Consider the following 20166-nt stretch of genomic DNA (forward strand, 5'->3'; position numbering starts at 1 on the left):
TAGGGTCTGATCAGAGCCTGGAGGTACTGAGGTGCCGTTCCCCTCACAGCTCCGTAGGCAAGCACCATGGTCTTGTAGCGGATGCGAGCTTCAACTGGAAGCCAGTGGAGAGAGCGGAGGAGCGGGGTGACGTGAGAGAACTTGGGAAGGTTGAACACCAGACGGGCTGCGGCGTTCTGGATGAGTTGTAGGGGTTTAATGGCACAGGCAGGGAGCCCAGCCAACAGCGAGTTGCAGTAATCCAGACGGGAGATGACAAGTGCCTGGATTAGGACCTGCGCCGCTTCCTGTGTGAGGCAGGGTCGTACTCTGCGGATGTTGTAGAGCATGAACCTACAGGAACGGGCCACCGCCTTGATGTTATTTGAGAACGACAGGGTGTTGTCCAGGATCACGCCAAGGTTCTTAGCGCTCTGGGAGGAGGACACAATGGAGTTGTCAACCGTGATGGCGAGATCATGGAACGGGCAGTCCTTCCCCGGGAGGAAGAGCAGCTCCGTCTTGCCGAGGTTCAGCTGATGATGATGATGTAAATGTAACATAATTGGAGAGCCTGACCTTCAAATCCGGTTTAAAATAAATAAACTGAAAGTTCGCTGGTTCGAATCCCAGAGCCAACTAGGTGAAAAATCTGCCGATGTGTCCTTGATCAAGGCACTTAACCCTAATTGCTCCTTTAAGTCACTCTGGATAAGAATGTCTGCTAGAATCTAAAAATGTACTGTGTCAGCTGGTGTGCCAATGCTTTGCCTACATGTGAGATTCAAAGTTGGCCATTAGGTGTCACCCTGCCCCCCGGTTTCATCAGAACTGTATTGCACGTGAGGCAATGGATCAGATGTATGGTTCTGTCCTGTCTTTAGCCGTTCATTACTTGTTGTAGGCTACCTTTCTGTGATTGCGACTAAAAGTTGAAAATTGTATTTTATTTAGGCGGTGTAGGCCTTGGCACCCTGTTCCCTATGAAGTGTACTACTTTTGACCAGGACCCATAGTGCAGGGCACATAGTGCAGTGCACTACTTCTGTAGGGCTCTGGTCAAAAGTAGTGCACTATATAGTGCACTAGGTTTTGGCCTTTCTAGGGAGTTTTTCCTAGCCACCGTGCTTTTACACCTGCATTGTTTGCTGTTTGGGGTTTTAGGCTGGGTTTCTGTACAGCACTTTGAGATATCAGCTGATGTACGAAGGGCTATATAAATAAATTTGATTTGATTTGATATAGGGAATAGGGTTCCATTTGGGACAGACTCCTTGATTTACCATGTTCTTTCTATTACCATTGTGTAAGTGTGATGTTACACTGTTATTTCCCTGTGTTTGACGACCTCATGTGGCCATGAATCTCTATGGGATTAGAAGGTGCTGAAAGACGTGTACATGACCTTGAGACTGTGATAAAGATCACTAATGTATCAGAATCAAAGGAGGCAAAGACATTTAATGAGTACATCTCTGTCTGTCCTTTTCAATTCTCCACGCCCTCTGGGTAATGTTTGTCTGTGTGTGTGGGCGGGTGTGTGCCCTGAATGCCACTGTGGGTGATTGTGTGTGTGTGTCCTCTGTGTCTGTGTATGTCCTCTCTGTCTGGGTGCGCTCTTGGCTGTGCAAATGAAATATTCATGGTGGCGGGGGATTGGCTGCTGAGAAAGGAGCGGGCTGTCAGAGAGGAGCAGGTCTGTTTTAAGACAGGCAGCACTCTGCTTTCTCCCTCCGTATTAACACAGACGAGCAGGCAACAGCAGCCCACTATTCCAGTGTCTTAGTCAGAGCTCAGACACACACACACACACACACGCTCACAGAAACACACACGCTCACAGAAACACACACACACACACACACACACACACACACACACACACAGGGGAGATAACAGAGAGACAAAGCCAGCTAACGCCACAGCTGCCTCGGCTTCCGCTGATGTTTTAGCCCCGATGGAGGGGAACCATGAAGGGGAGCATGTGCTGACGGTAGGTCTGCTCTGTTTGTTTGTCTTGTGTGCACGTCCGTGTGTGTGTGTACGTGTGTGTGTGTGTCTTCTCCATCTCTGATGGGGGGGGGGGGGGGAGTCCCTGTCTGCCTCACCAACAAATGCCTCTTAGAAAAGAAATGGTCCTTCCCGCTCTTCACTAGCCCTGAGGAGCAAGAGTGGGAGAAAATTAGACAGGAAGAGATATGGCTGCTTTAAAGAGCGTGAGAGAGGACTAGAGGAGGAAAATGGGGCAGCAGACTAGAGTATGCACCCTTGATAAAAAAAATGTATAGATTATGAATATGATGTTTATTGTTTATCTATTGAATAGAAGTTGATGTCAGACACATTGAGGGAAATACATCATGTTTGGCTATTGAAATAGCCTCTAAGGCGAGAATGACATGGAAGGTGGAATAAGTAGACACCTGTGGTTATTAGGTTGTACATACAAGGAGAGGAAAATGTTTCTTAGAGAGGAATGGAAATGGTTTCCGTGACTGTGTAGCCTATGCTTTAGCCTATTTTCTGGGGGCGGGGGGGCATGCAGTTTGCTGCTGGCTCTGGTTTTGCGTTTAGCCCATGTGTGACGGTGGAGATGCAACTCAGAGGACTGGTGTGTGTCTCTAGAGCTATGTGACTTACGTCACCCCAACCCCCTGCCTGGAACAAGTCCCAGTAACGACAGCCTGGAATAGAGGGAACTCTGAATAGAGGGGCTCTGAAATCACTCCTACACTGAAAGCCAGTCATCCACACCGATTCATTTCACATTCACACAGTCACAGTGACAAGCACCAGTGTTCAATGCTCAGTGAATTTAATTTAAAATGGTAGCCCCCATTCTAACAGATACTGTAGACTATACAATAACTGACCCTTTACACACACACAAATACAGTTTATTGGTCTAACATGTTAAGCTAAATCAAAACCATGGATGACGGTAATTGGCCAGCCAAATGACCACGGTCTCCGTAATATATATTTTTCGCTCCTGACTGCATGTGCTGTCATAGAAATAGAATGAATAGAACTGTCGGCCATTGCGAGTGTACCCATAGGAGCAAAGCAGGAAGTGTCCACATTGTTTGTGCTGTGATTTGTTAATTCAACTGAACTGATGCAATGCATTCCATTGCATGAGCCACATCAGTTAATATCATTTTAATGAACATTCTACATTCCCGTGGAAAGTATTGCATCACAATACCAGGCAGCCATTGCGAGTGTACCCATGAGTTTACCAGTCAAATTGCCAGTGTTAAAGGTTCCAAGCCCATTTTATTAATTATATTTCTGTGTGTGCTTTTGCATTGTGGGGCGTTGCCTAGGCAACCAAAGTGTAATTTGCTAGTTTCTTGTTTCAGCAAGGAGCAACAAAGTATCATCACGTTTTTAAGAGTCCATGTTACCGCAGAAACAAAATCCCGTCTAGGACTGTTGTGGTGACCGTATTACCGCCACACCGGCAGTCATGAGTCATGACCACAATAAAATTCCAAGTGATCGCTGTTGAGTCACGGTAATCTCCTTTTATACACTCTGGACATGCGTTGGTAGTTCCCAACTCGCTAACTACCATCAGGTCGCTAATGGCCTGGTACTCAGGGTTCTATTGTCCCAATAACCACAATGACATCAATGTAAGTGCAGTTGAAAATCACATCAAACACTTATCATCAAAACAGTATCATGCCTTTAAAACTCACCTCACTGTGATGGTCAATTTGGAGAAAGAAGTTCAACAGCAGGTTGAAACAGTGTAAAACATGGTTGTTTGTGGATGTTGTTTCAACACCTAACAACAAAATGGACAGCGCTTTCTAAGGTGATGATTCATTCAAAACCCCATATGCATATTAGAGCTTATTAGGCTAATGAGCCCAAGCACGAAAGAAAAGACTGAATTAAAATGATGATTGTGCTATCATACAATGCATAGCCTACCGCATATTACACATGGCAGAAACACAAAACAAAATTTATTTAAGATGTCTTTTTGCACATAATCGGTCTAGCCTCTATACTCCAAAATTACACAAATTCGAGTGATCGCCTTTGAGTGTGGACTGTATTATTGTGCATACTGGATGGACCATACGCTACACTCAAATGTCTATCCATGAGTTGGGGAGAGAACTAGCCCTAGGCGATGTTTTTTGTTCATTGATTGAGAGAATGTAAAGAGTGTGCAAAGCTGTCATCAAGGCAAAGAGTGGCTACTTTGAAAAATAAAAAATATTTTTCTATTTGTTTAATGCTTTTTGGTTACTACATGATTCCATATGTGTTATTTCATAGTTGTGATGCCTTCACTATTATTCTACAATGTAGAAAATAGTATAAAGTAGGTGTCCAAACATTTGACTGGTGCTATATATATATATATATGACTGTGGTGTCCGGTCATCATATAATGTTATGACGGTTATTTTATTTCTTGACATGCTCATAAACATCATGATAATAGATTTCCATAGGCACTAGGTATATTTTAAGAGGCTTTGAACTGGTAATGAACCTTGGAATAATCTGCTTTTCTCAAGTGTAAACGTTGGCTTAGTATAGCCTAGCCTATTTGATGCCTTGTATCCGGTGAATGTATTAAACGGATTCAGTCTCTAGCCTCCCCAAGTCCCCATCACAATGAACAGTCAACAACAGTAGTTATGCAGCCCACCGAGCCCAGCCCAGCATCATCACTCCACCTAGTCCTGGCCCGCTATCAAACCCCTGTCTTTATTTCTTGGCTCACCTCTCACTTTTATTACCGTTCACCCATCAAGAGACTGTCAGAGAGCTAATTGCCGGGGAAATCCACGAGCAGCAGAAGAGAAGTCGGTTACTTGCCAAATGGCACCTTTTTCCCTATGCTGTACACTACTTTCAACCAGGGTCCATAGGGCTCTGGTCAAACGTAGTGCACTATGCAGGGAATAGGGTGCCATTTGGGACACAGAGGTCAGGTCAACAGGCAGGTGCTCGCTGTTCTCCCAAGGTGGTATTTCAAACAGGAGAGAGGCGATTATGGTAATGTATAGGTGGTGTGAATCTCAATGTCATCGTAAGACAGTCACATGGAAAGGATTGGAATAGATCACTGCTGCAGTTCCCCCGGCCAGTATGATGACTCTTGAAATCGATTATGGATGCTATCTCGTGAGGGGTGAGATGGAGACCCAAAGGCCATACTAATGAGTGTACAAAAGATTAAGAACACTTTGCTAATATTGAGTTGCACCCACCACTTTTGGCATCAGAACAGCCTCAATTCGTCAGGGCATGAATTCTACACAAGGTGTCGAAAGCGTTCCACAGGGATGCTGACCCATATTGACTCCAATGCTTCCCACAGTTATGTCAAGTTGTCTGGTTGTCCTTTGGGTGGTGGGCCATTCTTGATACACACGGGAAACTGTTGAGCGTGAAAAACCCAGCAGCGTTTCAGTTCTTGACACAAACCGGGGAGCCTGACACCTAGATGAAGGGTATGCCCCGTTCAAATCACTTCCTCTTTTGTCTTTTCCATTCACCCTCTGAATGACACATACGGAATCCATGTCTCAATTGTCTCAAGGCTTAAAAATCCTTCTTTAACCTCTCTCTATACCCTATATCTACGATGATTGAAGTGGATTTAACAAGGGATCATAGCTTTCACATGGATTCACATAGTAAGTCTATGTCATGAAAAGAGCATGTTTTGTATGTGTGCACTCTCTGTTTACAGGTAGACTAGCTGTGTGTGGTAGACACGTTTTTTCAAGACGCATGTCACTTGTGCTGTGACTGATATGAAAAATACAATTTGTTGCATTTTAATTGACTCTTGTAAGACTTTTAGCTAGGTCTAGTTTAGATTTAAAACACAGCTTTGTGTTGTTGGCAGTCCTAAGACACACTTGCACACGGATTGCCAGAGCTGACTATTCTGCCAATCTCGTTTGTCTCTCAGACAGTGCTCTCATTCGTATTTTAGTAATTTCACAGACCCTCTAATCCAAAGCGATTTACAGGAGCAATTATGATTAAGTGCCTTGCTCAAGGGCACATCAACAGATTTTTCACTTAGTCGGCTCTTGGATTCGAACCAGGGCCCTTCATTTACTGTCCCAATGCACTTAACCGCTAGGTTACCACCATGAAGTGTCCTTCAAACAGTGTCCTTCACCGTGGATGCTCTTCTCCTTGGGGAACTGCCTTTGTGAGCACTGCAAATGTGTGTGTGTGTGTGGTGTACCTCTGTGTGTCTGTGTCTCTGTTTGTAGTAGCTCGGGCATACGTGCTCTTCATGAGAATGGGGGCTCAGGGAAAGAGGGGCTTGCATAGTTCAGTGGAGAGAGGGGTCGGAGCAAAAGGGACCCCAATGTCAGAGATATGTGCTCTGTGCATATCATGTTCCTATCCTCCTACTGTGTGTTTAACATCCATCAGCTCTCTCCGCTGCTTAGCAGCAGTGTTTCTTTGTGATTGGTGGGATATCTCAAATTCTGGTGTTGCATTTAAAGCCGTCAAATACACTGATATTCTTATTCATCACTTACCAACCTAGTACCATATAGGCCTTAGGGCTGGGCGATATGGCATGACCCTAGGATGTCTTTCCCCATTCTGATTGTTTTATACAGTTCAATCAAATTTCAACCAAAAGTTGATCTAATTTGAGATAATTTCCACACTGTCATGTAGGGCTGCACAAAAATGTTTTTGACCAAATATTGCACTTGCGATGTGACTTGCAATGTAGATCAAAACACTTGGGTGAACTGTTGGGCACTTTGAATACAGTGCCATTTGACATGACAACGGATGGCAAAGCTAGGGAGGCGCTAGTGGAATTAGAATACTAATAGGATCTTTTTGGATGCGTTATTGTGACAGGGTAGGAACCAAAGTGTTGGTCAGCGTTTCCCAGGGGTGTGGGACCCTATAATCTTTGGCTACATTAAATGTTTTCTCTTACTTCAATGTAGTCAACATATTCATGCTTTGCCTGTTCCCCTCTCATTTAGAAAAAAAACATGCTGATTTAGGCCTACACCAGCACTGGTATCAGGCTTTATTAGCTAGCTACGCTTGCTCTGACTCAGTACATTTAGTAGCTAGCTACCTAGGTATCGATAAGCATTAGCGGCTAACACGATTTATTCGAGCCATAACTTGCTAAGAAAAGACGAGCTAGCTGTTTGCAGACTGTAAGAAACACAAACTAATAGTGTAGTTATAGTTATAGAACACTTGCGGATTCATATTAAGAAGTAAAGTGGAAAGCAGCATGGTTGTCAACATACTGATGCATCTGCTCCGTTGAACATGCAGACCAAAGAGTAACTCTGAGGGAACTGTCTGCATATGACCTTGTGATCGAGTAACAACTGCGCTCCTTGAGTGACAGGTGGTGGGGTTTGGTGAGAGAGACGACACAAGTAGCGGAGTAAACTATAAAAACGGATTGGTGTATCCGTTTAACAAACAAACGTTGAAATACCATTATGGAAGGTAAAGTAAAAACCTAAAGCAGTCCCTGCGTCAGTACCGTCATTTAGTAAAATACTGTATAGCACCCAGCCCTAATAGGCTTATTTCTATTTTATTAAGAATTTCTGAAATAACCTGTCTGTAATTACGGACTGGACAAGTGCAAGCGCAGGCAAGTGCTGCTCTGATGGTTTCTAAACCATAACTGAGCGGTCCAATGGACAGCACACCTGGTTTTACAGAAATAAAAGCCAGAAACACTAGAGAATTCTACTTATAGCAACATTACTTTTCCCCTCTTTTAGCCATACAACATGTCCCCGTATCCAACTTAATCCAGCCAAACTCCTCAGTATAGTAGATCTAAGCCAGCAGAGTTCTGGTTCACCCTGTGGTATTTTTTTTGCATCCGTTATGGAGGCTCAGGCAGGTCAAAAATAGCCTCCTCTCCCAGTCACAATACCTCATGTGGGGCTGAAATAGATTGAGAGACGTGTCTGTCCTCGTCGAGGGGGAGGGGCATAGGAAACAGAGGGGAATGGTGTGAAACATCACTAATGAGGGATAAAAGGCTTTGTATTGGAGGAAGCAGAGTGATGCGCTCTTATTAGGTTTGGTTGGATTCCGGTCACATATCAAGTGTAATTATGATTATCAGTATAGCACTGATAAAAAAATTACCGTTTTTAATTGGACTTTGGGACCAAGAGGTTGTCACTATGAAGTGTGAACGTTTCTATTAGGCAGTGTTGTTGCTACAAGGCGTGAAATATGAATACATTTTTGGAACGGTGTAAATGGTCCTTTTGTCTAGTGCTCTGATGTACTGCCACGATCATGACTATTACTCTATTTCATTTCATTGGGCTCATAGTATTGCTTTATTTATGGCGTTTCAATAGCCTGTCACAGACATCTTGAAGATTAATTTATTATCCAAAGCCACCTTATTAAAACTTAAAAGATGTTCTGCTGCATCATAAGTTCAGGGCCCCGTTTCCCAAAAGCACTGTAAGGCAAAGTTCATCGTAGTGTAATGACCTGACTAGCTCATAAATGAACAATTGTCCAGACAGAAGCTTGAGTTTGCGAATTGACGGTTTATTGAACCAACTTTACACAGGCTACTGTTTGGGCCGTAGCACACGCCAAATAGATAACCCACAATCCAACCGTGACCTTCTCTTGTGAAGCCCAGATGTAAGAGAGAGAGAACAAAGGCTGAACCTGGTCTTAACTTCCAATGCCCAACCCCCCCTCCACGCCACTCCGCCAACCACCAGGATGCCCGGCATCAGAACATTCCAGGCATTCCCGTGATTGGCAGATAGCAGGTTGATTGACATGTCGGACCCCGCGAACACCGGGTACTGGTCAGTACAACACAACCACCTCCTAGCCTAGCACATAACACACAGCTGTCTGTGCGGGTCGCTACACAGCCCCCCCACCACAAAGTCCCTCGTCCCCGAGGGAACAAACAAAGTCTCTGAAGCGACCCGGAGGTCTCCTTTGCCTGCGTGGCCGTGATGGTCGCAGAGTGCCCCTCTGGGAACCAGGGGATGAAGGCAGGGATATGGGGGACAAGGAAGCGGAACGGGTAATACAGTCCGTGGTTCTGGGGAACCACGCAGTGACACAGGGGGAGACAGGGGGAGTGGGCTGTCTGGAGCCTTGTCTGCGGCACCTGAGGGTGGGTGCCTGGAGAATGTCATTGCCAGAGAGGGGAATTGTGGGGGTTCCTGGGGTTTGGGGAGAAGAGGCCCTCTGTATGGGGCTAACCTGTCCCGGTGCAGTGCCACCTTTCTCCCCCTGGGAGGAAGCTGCACCCGGTACACAACCTCCCCTACCCTCTCCAGGACACTGCAGGGTCCCACCCAGTGACTGTCCAACTTGGGGCATCTGCCTTTTTTCCTTAGGGGCTGTAGACCCAGACCAGCTCCCCAGCCACAAAGTGCCTTCCCCGGGTGTGCACGTCATAGTTCCTTTTCTGCCTCACACCTGCATTCACCAGCTGCTCTCTGGCGAAGGTGTGGGCTGTCTCCAGGCGGTCCTGGAGTCTCCGGGCATACTCCGGCCCCGGAGGAACATGAGGGCTATCCAGGGGCCGACCAAACGCCATCTCCGCAGGGGTGCGGATCTCTCTCCCCAGCATGAGGAGGGCAGGCGTGCAGGAGGTGGAGTCTTGGACAGCGGAGCGGCATGCCATGAGGACCATAGGCAGGTGCTTGTCCCAGTCACGCTGGTGTTTGGAAGAGACGATGGCCAGCTGCTGTCCAAGCGTTTTGTTGAAGCGCTCCACAAGGCCATCACTTTGAGGATGGAGAGGAGTAGTGCGGGTCTTGTGCATACCCAGCCTCTCACACATGGTGGCGAACACACGGGACTCAAAGTTTCTGCCTTGGTCGCTGTGGATGGACTCTGCAGCTCCAAACCTGCTGAACATCCCCGCTGTCAGGGCGTCGACGATGGTCTCTGCCTCCTGGTCAGGCAGAGCATAGGCCTCGGGCCATTTTGTGAAATAGTCCAAACGGCCCAACTACATCCACTCCCACCCTCTCCATGGGAGCCCCCACTGGGAACTGTTGGAGCTGAGCATGAGAGCGGCCTGGGGGGCCCTTTCTCGCTGTGCAGTTGTCACAGCGGCGACAAAAGTCCTCCACATCCCTCTTGTGCTGCCCCCAGTAGAAGCCCTGACGGAGACGGCGCAGTGTTTTTGTGACCCCAAAGTGTCCAGTCCCCACCCCCCCATGAGTACTCTGGAGCACAGCCTCCCGCAATGCTTTTGGGACCACCACCTGCCACCTCTCCTCTCCCGTAGCTGACTCCTTCCATGCCCGCTGTAGCACGCCATCAGCCAGCCGCAGTCTCTCAAACTTCGACCACAACCCTTTGGTCGCGAGTGAGAGCGCTGTCACCTCTTCCCATGGTGGCCTCACCTGCGCCTCTACCCACTGTAGCACTGGCTGTAGGTCTGTGTCCCGTCCCTGCTGCTGCCGCCATTCAGCCACGTCGACAGTCTGCAGCTCACAGCAGACAGGCCCGCTCGCCCGACACACTGTGGCACAGACACCCTCCTTTGCCCGCAGCTCTCTCTCCCGTCCCTCTCTCCGTTCACAGTGGCGGCAGCCGTCTGCAGTACAGGGCCGACGGGACATGGCGTCGGCGTTGGAGTGGCGTGCCCCTGCCCTGTGCACCACCGTGAAGTCATACGGCTGAAGCTCCTCCAACCAGCGTGCCACCTGCCCCTCTGGCTCTCTGAAAGACATGAGCCACTGGAGAGCAGAGTGGTCAGTCCTTACAGTAAAGGGCAGACCACCCAGGTAGTACTTGAAGTGTTTGACGGAAGCCACAACAGCCAAGAGCTCCCGCCGGGTGACACAGTAGCGGCGCTCATGTTTGTCAAATGTTTTGCTGAAGTACGCCACCACTCTCTCCCCCCTCTGGCCCCACCTGGGCCAGCACCCCACCCATGCCCACATTGCTCGCGTCTGTGTCCAGGATAAAGGGCAAGGTGAGGTCAGGGGGGGCAAGCACGGGGGCCTCTATCAGTGCACGTTTGAGGGTGTTGAACGCCTCCTCACACTCCACTGTCCAAGTGAAAGCCTTGTCCTTCGGCAGCAGACGGTTCAGTGGAGCAGCAACGCTTGAGAAGCCCCGTACAAACCTCCTGTAGTACGAGGCCAGGCCCAGGAAGCTCTTCAGCTGACGCTGGTCGGTGGGGGGTGGGCCAGTCTCTGACAGCCCCTACCTTGTCCTCCATGGTGCTGATCCCCTCCTTCCCCACTCGGTGGCCCAAGAAGGACACCTCTCTCCTCATGAAGTGGCACTTCTCGGGGTGGAGCTTCAGACCTGCGGCAGCCACCCTCTCCAGCACACGCCGTAGCGCCCCCAGGGCTGACTGGAAGGAGCTGCCATGGGCCAGGATGTCATCGAGGTATACCAGACACTGCTGTCGGGGATGCCATCCAGCACCCTGTCCATCAAACGCTCAAAAGTAGCTGGAGCGTTGCACAGGCCAAAGCACAGGACCTTGAACTGCCAGTGTCCTCTGTTAGTGGAGAACGCAGTTTTGGCTCTGGCCTCTGGGGAGAGGGGCACCTGCCAGTAGCCGCTGCGGAGGTCTAGTGAGGAGAACCAGGAGGACCCCTAACCAGGTCCAGCGACTCATCGATACGTGGTATGGGGTATGAGTCCTTCCTGGTTACCTCATTCAGCCGCCTGTAGTCCGCACAGAACCTCAGCTTGCCCCCTTCTTCGGAACCATGACGACTGGCGCCGCCCAGGGGCTGTCTGAGGGCTCAATGAAGTCTGCCCGCTGCATCTCCAACACAGCCTTGTCTGCCGCCTCCTGGCGTGCCAGCGGGATACGGCGGGGACGCATCTTGATGGGTCGAGCATCACCTGTGTCGATCTCATGCTGCACCAGAAGAGTCTGACCCACCTCTTCCTCACTCAACGCAAAGCTGTCTCTGAATTCAAACAGCAACTGCCACAACCGTTCCTGCTGCTCAGGGTCAAGACCAACACAGTTCCTCCCCCATATCTCCCTCACTGCAGACAGTGTCCTCTCCTCTCCCATCTGGGGTAGCTGGGCTGGGGGTGCGGCCCGGGCTCACAGAGGGCTGTGTCATGGAGGTAGCTGGGGAATGTAACACACCGCCGTAGGTGACAGGGGGACTGGGGAAAAGTCACACACAGCTGTGGGGGAGGGGGCGCAGCCATGAGTCTCTGCTGCTTTAACTGTTGGAGTAAAGGGTTTGTTGGGTTGAGTGAATGTGACATTAGGGGGGGCCATGGTGACTTCCGTCCCTCCCTGGAAGCTCAGTGTGCCCCTATTTAGGTCTAACTGGCAGCCTGTGCTCCTAAGAAAGTCCAACCCCAGGATACAAGGGTCCTGCACAGCCGCCACCCACACAGGATGACGCACAGTCCTGCCCCCTACTGTCAGAGTCATTATTCCCTTCCCTTTCATGGGTGCCAGCTCACCTGTGACTGTGCGGAGCTGCACAGTTGTAGGCTCACACTGAGTCCAACCTGGCACAATATCTGGCCTCACCAGGGTTACTGTGGACCCAGTGTCCACCAGGGCGGAGCAGGGCACCCCCTCCACAGTGACAGGGACATGACAAAAGTCCCCAACACAGGTCCGGCCCACCACAACAACAGGCTCCCTCCGCTTGCCCTTGTCTGCTTCTGGGGGAAGTGGAGCCTTGCTTCCCCGTCTGTGCCGGTGGGCTCCTCCTGAAGATGATGGTGGTTGGGATAGAAAGCCAGGGGTCCGCACTACCCGGTCTATGCGGACCCCGAGCCGTTTCCCTGAGCTCTGGGGGACATGGGGCAATCTCGGCGCAGATGGCCTGGCTGGCCACAACCCCAGCAGACCCTGGGACCAGGGCTTGTGTTTCGTGCCGCCTGTAGCGACACAGCCCGAATGAGTTCTGTCATTTCGGCCACCCAAGCAGGCTTTTCCGGCTCCGGGCTGCTCTGCCCCCCAGCTCGCACAGAGGGTGTGTCTCCCTGCACCCCCACCAAAGCCCCAGCTGAAGCCCCAGCCCACACCAGCTCCCTCTCCAAAGCCATCTCCAAGGCTGTCTGCAATGACTCAGGATGAGCCAGCTGGGTCTGTATGCGCAGCTCCGTAGGGGAGAGCGCCTGTATGAACTGGTCCCGTGCTAGCTCGCTCTGCACGGAGGGGGCATGTGAGCATATGCCCGCCGAGAGAGGCTCTCAATGTCATTAGCTAGCACCCGTAGAGGCTCTCCAGGCTGCCTGCGTCTATTCCTCAGTTCGGAGCGCAGTAGCCCGGGCTGTACACACTGTCCATAGCGCCTCCTCAGTGCTCCCACTAGAGCACCATAATCATGCCTGTCCTCGGGGCTAATCAATATCAAACAGGACAGAGCTTCATCCGTGAGGCATAAAGCCAACTGCAGTGCCCTTTCTTCATCCGACCACCCCTAAAATGAGCTAACAGTTCAAACTGAGCATGAAAAGCTTCCCAATCCGCCTTACCGGAATACTTCGGGTCTTAACAGATACGGACGCAGCCGGGAACTGGGCGCCGCCATGTTTGTTTACATCCTGAGCCCCAGATTCCTCGTCACGCCGCGTCGACGCGCCACTTCGGTCCGCCCACCAGAATCCGCGCGAAATACACTCGACGAAGCACTCATGCCCGCTTCAGCCACCATCACTCCAACGTCCTCCCTCAAGCGGCCTCTGCGCTCCGACGCCCTGGCGACCTCCTCAGACAGAACCCCGACGTCCATTCACACGCACCTCCTTGGCCATAATCGTCCCCTACCTCCACCTTCACTTTCGGATTCCCTCGAAGCATTTTCAATCCCGTTCTCACCTACGGTAGCTAGCCACATAAGTCAGCTAGCTAGCTGGCTAACTTGTATCAACGTTTTTACTTCTGACACCAATGTAATGACCTGACTAGCTCATAAATGAACAATTGTCCAGACAGAAGCTTGAGTTTGCGAATTGACGGTTTATTGAACCAACTTTACACAGGCTACTGTTTGGGCCGTAGCACACGCCAAATAGATAACCCACAATCCAACCGTGACCTTCTCTTGTGAAGCCCAGATGTAAGAGAGAGAGAACAAAGGCTGAACCTGGTCTTAACTTCCAATGCCCAACCCCCCCTCCACGCCACTCCGCCAACCACCAGGATGCCCGGCATCAGAACATTCCAGGCATTCCCGTGATTGGCAGATAGCAGGTTGATTGACATGTCGGACCCCGCGAACACCGGGTACTGGTCAGTACAACACAACCACCTCCTAGCCTAGCACATAACACACAGCTGTCTGTGCGGGTCGCTACAGTAGCATCGTTAAATCTCAGAGCTGTTTCCTAAAACTATTGCTCTTGAAAACGCTTGTTATTTACCAAACCCGTTTGCCTTCCAGACCAGAACAGCGAAGTGCGTTGTTAGAAAATGTTTGGCCTTTCCGTGTCATTTTATACACAGAAGGAAGATCTCCGTAAGATGACCGTATTAAAATATAAATACAGTATAGGCTACATAGACCCAGGGGTTGGAACCGGTTCAGGAAACAGTACCAAAAACTGGAGGAACAGAATCAGAACCCAAGTGATCTATACTGTAGCAGAACCAAGATTTTAAAAGCATGAGAACCGATTAATAGCGCTTTACTTTCCGGGCATTTTTTTCAGTCCCACAAAAAAACAAAGCTCCTATGCAAAGCCCTCTCTCTCTATCACTCAGAAACGTATTCCAGTGTCTGCCTGCCAGCTGAAAATCTTTGTTCGTGTGTGGGCTACCTGCCTCTCTCCTTCCGAAGCATAGGATATTGTAGCCTACTGTAATTACAGAAGAATGGATTCACTTTTTCAATGCTAGTTAAGGATACTATAGTTATCATGTTTCACATTTATTAACTACAAAAAGGTACTTGCTTTCGCTCAAGTCCAACGTTAAGCCAACTCTCGATTGTTCAAAGACATTCAAAGTTCCTCCATAGAAGCCAATCCTCTGTAGGTATAATTCCGTGGGCCTAATTCAAATAATGCATGTCATAACAAGATGCCAAGCGCTTCAAACCAAGCCTCCTCATCCACCCTCTCTTGCTTTCTCCCCACCTGCAAAAATCACATCTCTCGCCCTATATTTGTCTGTCCATCGTGCATGTAAACAACTATAGCTTGCCCGCTCCTAAACTGCTCTAATCACCACTGATTGGTGAAGTAAATAATGTCGAGCTAAATGTATTTAAAAATATATATTTCAGAGGTTTAAAAAGGAACGATATAAACTGGTACTTTTTTGGTTCGAACCGGTTCCGAACTTTATTTTGCAGGTCGGAACAGTAGAACGGAACGAAAGAATAGTGATTCTGTTCAGAATTAAATTATTGGAATATAATTACTGTTCCAACCCCTGTATAGACCTATACATTTAAATTATATTAAAACCAATACCATGTACATCCAGTTGAGTTTGATTTAGCTATTTGTACATTACTGTCTGTAATTTTTGCCTCCAATATATTTAATGATGCTGTAGCAGGCTCAAGGGTGTGGGGTTTCTGCGTCACCAAGTTCAATAACAAAACATGCACCAGTAGCACAACTAGAATGCAAATGGGAAGTTTTAGGGATTTTTGTACACTGGGGAAGAAGGGGGAATTCACTAATTACTTCACAGTCCACAACTTGTTCTCGTTGTCCGTTCCGTTCTCCAGGGGTAATCCTGGTTAGTCAATATCTTGTCGGGAACGCCTACTCGGGAGAACAGCATAACCAACTCACGTGCGATTCCCTTGGTGGCCATGGTGCGCAGGGGAATGGCTTCCCGGTACCTGGTGGCATAATCCAGAATCACCCGAATGTATTGGTGGCCTCTGTTGCGCTTGGGTAGAGGTCCCACCAGATCCATTGCATCCTGCTGAAAGGAACTGAAATAATGGGTAGGGGAATTAAGGGACTGCGAATATTGGGGTTTTAGAGCCACCTGCTGGCACTCCGGGCAACTGCGGCAGTATTCTTCCACTGCTTTCTTCACCCCTGGCGAGTAAAATCGTGCCTTGATCCTGTTTAAGGTCTTTCCCACACCTAGGTGAGCCCCAAGAAGGTGGGAGTGCACCAACTGCAGGACAGATGGTACGAAGGGATGGGGCACAAACAACAACTCCAGATATTCGTCATTTTTCTTCACAACCTGATATAGCAACTTCTTCTTTATAGAGAAATGGGGGTAGGTTATTTGACTTACCCCCTCCACGGGCTCTCCGTCCACTACGGTCACCTGATAGAGAGCGCTGGCCAAGTTGGGATCCTCCAGTTGGGCCGTGCCGAACCGACCCACTAGAGAGACGGGCTCTGGTGCCACCTCATGATCCATTGGGAACATGTCTTCCAGACTCGCCACCTCTCCCTCTCCAGTCTGACTTCAGAGTCCCCCTCTGAGAGGGGATCGGTTGATGCCTGGGGTCCACTTCCCGGAATCCACACATCCGGGCATCCCTCCTTCTGGTGTCCCTCCCACCTCTCAGGCTTCCTCCTCCCTTCTGGTTCCCACGGTTCCCCACATCTCCGTACATATTGGTCCACAGTTGGCGAACAGCAGGAAATCCCTTCCGACATGGACCTGCACAGGCAAGTTTGGGACGACTCTCATTGTTCCCGTGTGTTGTCCCTTTGTGGTCTGTAGGTGGAAGAGTGTGGTAGGGTAGTCCTTGGTCTCACCGTGTATGCATGTGATGGCCACGGTGTCAGTCAGTTTCGGGGACTGGGCGAAGTCAGGTTGGATCAGGATCACCAAACTCCTGGAGTCCAAAAGTGCCGTGGTGTCCTTTCTGTTGGCTCTTACCGGGGTGACAGGGGAAGTACCACTCTCCTCAGCACAGTATGCCCTCAGTAAGCCGCAGGGACACCCGGTGGCTACCTCACCAGCTGAGGCTGAAGGCCTCGGGACATCATGGTTTGGACAGTTCCAGGTGATGTGTCCCGGCTCGCCACACTCGTAGCACTTCCTGCTGTCCAGGTTCAGGAAGAGGCGTCGGGCCCGGGAAGCTAGATGTTGGCATCCCCCCCCCATCCTTGGCTGGGGTCCCGGCATGGTCCTCCTTCCTTTTTCGCTCCATCGGGCGAGTGGAGGGTTCTGCAGATGGCCTGGCTGGCCACAACCCCAGCAGACCCTGGGACCAGGGCTTGTGTTTCGTGCCGCCTGTAGCGACACAGCCCGAATGAGTTCTGTCATTTCGGCCACCCAAGCAGGCTTTTCCGGCTCCGGGCTGCTCTGCCCCCCAGCTCGCACAGAGGGTGTGTCTCCCTGCACCCCCACCAAAGCCCCAGCTGAAGCCCCAGCCCACACCAGCTCCCTCTCCAAAGCCATCTCCAAGGCTGTCTGCAATGACTCAGGATGAGCCAGCTGGGTCTGTATGCGCAGCTCCGTAGGGAGAGCGCCTGTATGAACTGGTCCCGTGCTAGCTCGCTCTGCACGGAGGGGGCATGTGAGCATATGCCCGCCGAGAGAGGCTCTCAATGTCATTAGCTAGCACCCGTAGAGGCTCTCCAGGCTGCCTCGTCTATTCCTCAGTTCGGAGCGCAGTAGCCCGGGCTGTACACACTGTCCATAGCGCCTCCTCAGTGCTCCCACTAGAGCACCATAATCATGCCTGTCCTCGGGGCTAATCAATATCAAACAGGACAGAGCTTCATCCGTGAGGCATAAAGCCAACTGCAGTGCCCTTTCTTCATCCGACCACCCCCTAAAATGAGCTAACAGTTCAAACTGAGCATGAAAAGCTTCCCAATCCGCCTTACCGGAATACTTCGGGGTCTTAACAGATACGGACGCAGCCGGGAACTGGGCGCCGCCATGTTTGTTTACATCCTGAGCCCCAGATTCCTCGTCACGCCGCGTCGACGTCGCCACTTCGGTCCGCCCACCAGAATCCGCGCGAAATACACTCGACGAAGCACTCATGCCCGCTTCAGCCACCATCACTCCAACGTCCTCCCTCAAGCGGCCTCTGCGCTCCGACGCCCTGGCGACCTCCTCAGACAGAACCCCCGACGTCCATTCACACGCACCTCCTTGGCCATAATCGTCCCCTACCTCCACCTTCACTTTCGGATTCCCTCGAAGCATTTTCAATCCCCGTTCTCACCTACGGTAGCTAGCCACATAAGTCAGCTAGCTAGCTGGCTAACTTGTATCAACGTTTTTATTTCTGACACCAATGTAATGACCTGACTAGCTCATAAATGAACAATTGTCCAGACAGAAGCTTGAGTTTGCGAATTGACGGTTTATTGAACCAACTTTACACAGGCTACTGTTTGGGCCGTAGCACACGCCAAATAGATAACCCACAATCCAACCGTGACCTTCTCTTGTGAAGCCCAGATGTAAGAGAGAGAGAACAAAGGCTGAACCTGGTCTTAACTTCCAATGCCCAACCCCCCCTCCACGCCACTCCGCCAACCACCAGGATGCCCGGCATCAGAACATTCCAGGCATTCCCGTGATTGGCAGATAGCAGGTTGATTGACATGTCGGACCCGCGAACACCGGGTACTGGTCAGTACAACACAACCACCTCCTAGCCTAGCACATAACACACAGCTGTCTGTGCGGGTCGCTACAGTAGCATCGTTAAATCTCAGAGCTGTTTCCTAAAACTATTGCTCTTGAAAACGCTTGTTATTTACCAAACCCGTTTGCCTTCCAGACCAGAACAGCGAAGTGCGTTGTTAGAAAATGTTTGGCCTTTCCGTGTCATTTTATACACAGAAGGAAGATCTCCGTAAGATGACCGTATTAAAATATAAATACAGTATAGGCTACATAGACCCAGGGGTTGGAACCGGTTCAGGAAACAGTACCAAAAACTGGAGGAACAGAATCAGAACCCAAGTGATCTATACTGTAGCAGAACCAAGATTTTAAAAGCATGAGAACCGATTAATAGCGCTTTACTTTCCGGGCATTTTTTTCAGTCCCACAAAAAAACAAAGCTCCTATGCAAAGCCCTCTCTCTATCACTCAGAAACGTATTCCAGTGTCTGCCTGCCAGCTGAAAATCTTTGTTCGTGTGTGGGCTACCTGCCTCTCTCCTTCCGAAGCATAGGATATTGTAGCCTACTGTAATTACAGAAGAATGGATTCACTTTTTCAATGCTAGTTAAGGATACTATAGTTATCATGTTTCACATTTATTAACTACAAAAAGGTACTTGCTTTCGCTCAAGTCCAACGTTAAGCCAACTCTCGATTGTTCAAAGACATTCAAAGTTCCTCCATAGAAGCCAATCCTCTGTAGGTATAATTCCGTGGGCCTAATTCAAATAATGCATGTCATAACAAGATGCCAAGCGCTTCAAACCAAGCCTCCTCATCCACCCTCTCTTGCTTTCTCCCCACCTGCAAAAATCACATCTCTCGCCCTATATTTGTCTGTCCATCGTGCATGTAAACAACTATAGCTTGCCCGCTCCTAAACTGCTCTAATCACCACTGATTGGTGAAGTAAATAATGTCGAGCTAAATGTATTTAAAAATATATATTTCAGAGGTTTAAAAAGGAACGATATAAACTGGTACTTTTTTGGTTCGAACCGGTTCCGAACTTTATTTTGCAGGTCGGAACAGTAGAACGGAACGAAAAGAATAGTGATTCTGTTCAGAATTAAATTATTGGAATATAATTACTGTTCCAACCCCTGTATAGACCTATACATTTAAATTATATTAAAACCAATACCATGTACATCCAGTTGAGTTTGATTTAGCTATTTGTACATTACTGTCTGTAATTTTTGCCTCCAATATATTTAATGATGCTGTAGCAGGCTCAAGGGTGTGGGGTTTCTGCGTCACCAAGTTCAATAACAAAACATGCACCAGTAGCACAACTAGAATGCAAATGGGAAGTTTTAGGGATTTTTGTACACTGGGGAAGAAGGGGGAATTCACTAATTACTTCACAGTCCACAACTTGTTCTCGTTGTCCGTTCCGTTCTCCAGGGGTAATCCTGGTTAGTCAATATCTTGTCGGGAACGCCTACTCGGGAGAACAGCATAACCAACTCACGTGCGATTCCCTTGGTGGCCATGGTGCGCAGGGGAATGGCTTCCCGGTACCTGGTGGCATAATCCAGAATCACCCGAATGTATTGGTGGCCTCTGTTGCGCTTGGGTAGAGGTCCCACCAGATCCATTGCATCCTG

The 20166-nt window shown here is 49.4% G+C and overlaps 1 pseudogene; it reads left to right on the top strand.

Annotated features, from left to right (window-relative positions):
- Window positions 1-1689: 1689 nt before the first annotated feature.
- Window positions 1690-20166, top strand: part of LOC115131758 (sodium bicarbonate cotransporter 3-like) — a 69988-nt pseudogene continuing 51511 nt past the window's right edge.

Source organism: Oncorhynchus nerka, linkage group LG7, assembly GCF_034236695.1.
Source record: "Oncorhynchus nerka isolate Pitt River linkage group LG7, Oner_Uvic_2.0, whole genome shotgun sequence".
Taxonomy (NCBI): domain Eukaryota; kingdom Metazoa; phylum Chordata; class Actinopteri; order Salmoniformes; family Salmonidae; genus Oncorhynchus; species Oncorhynchus nerka.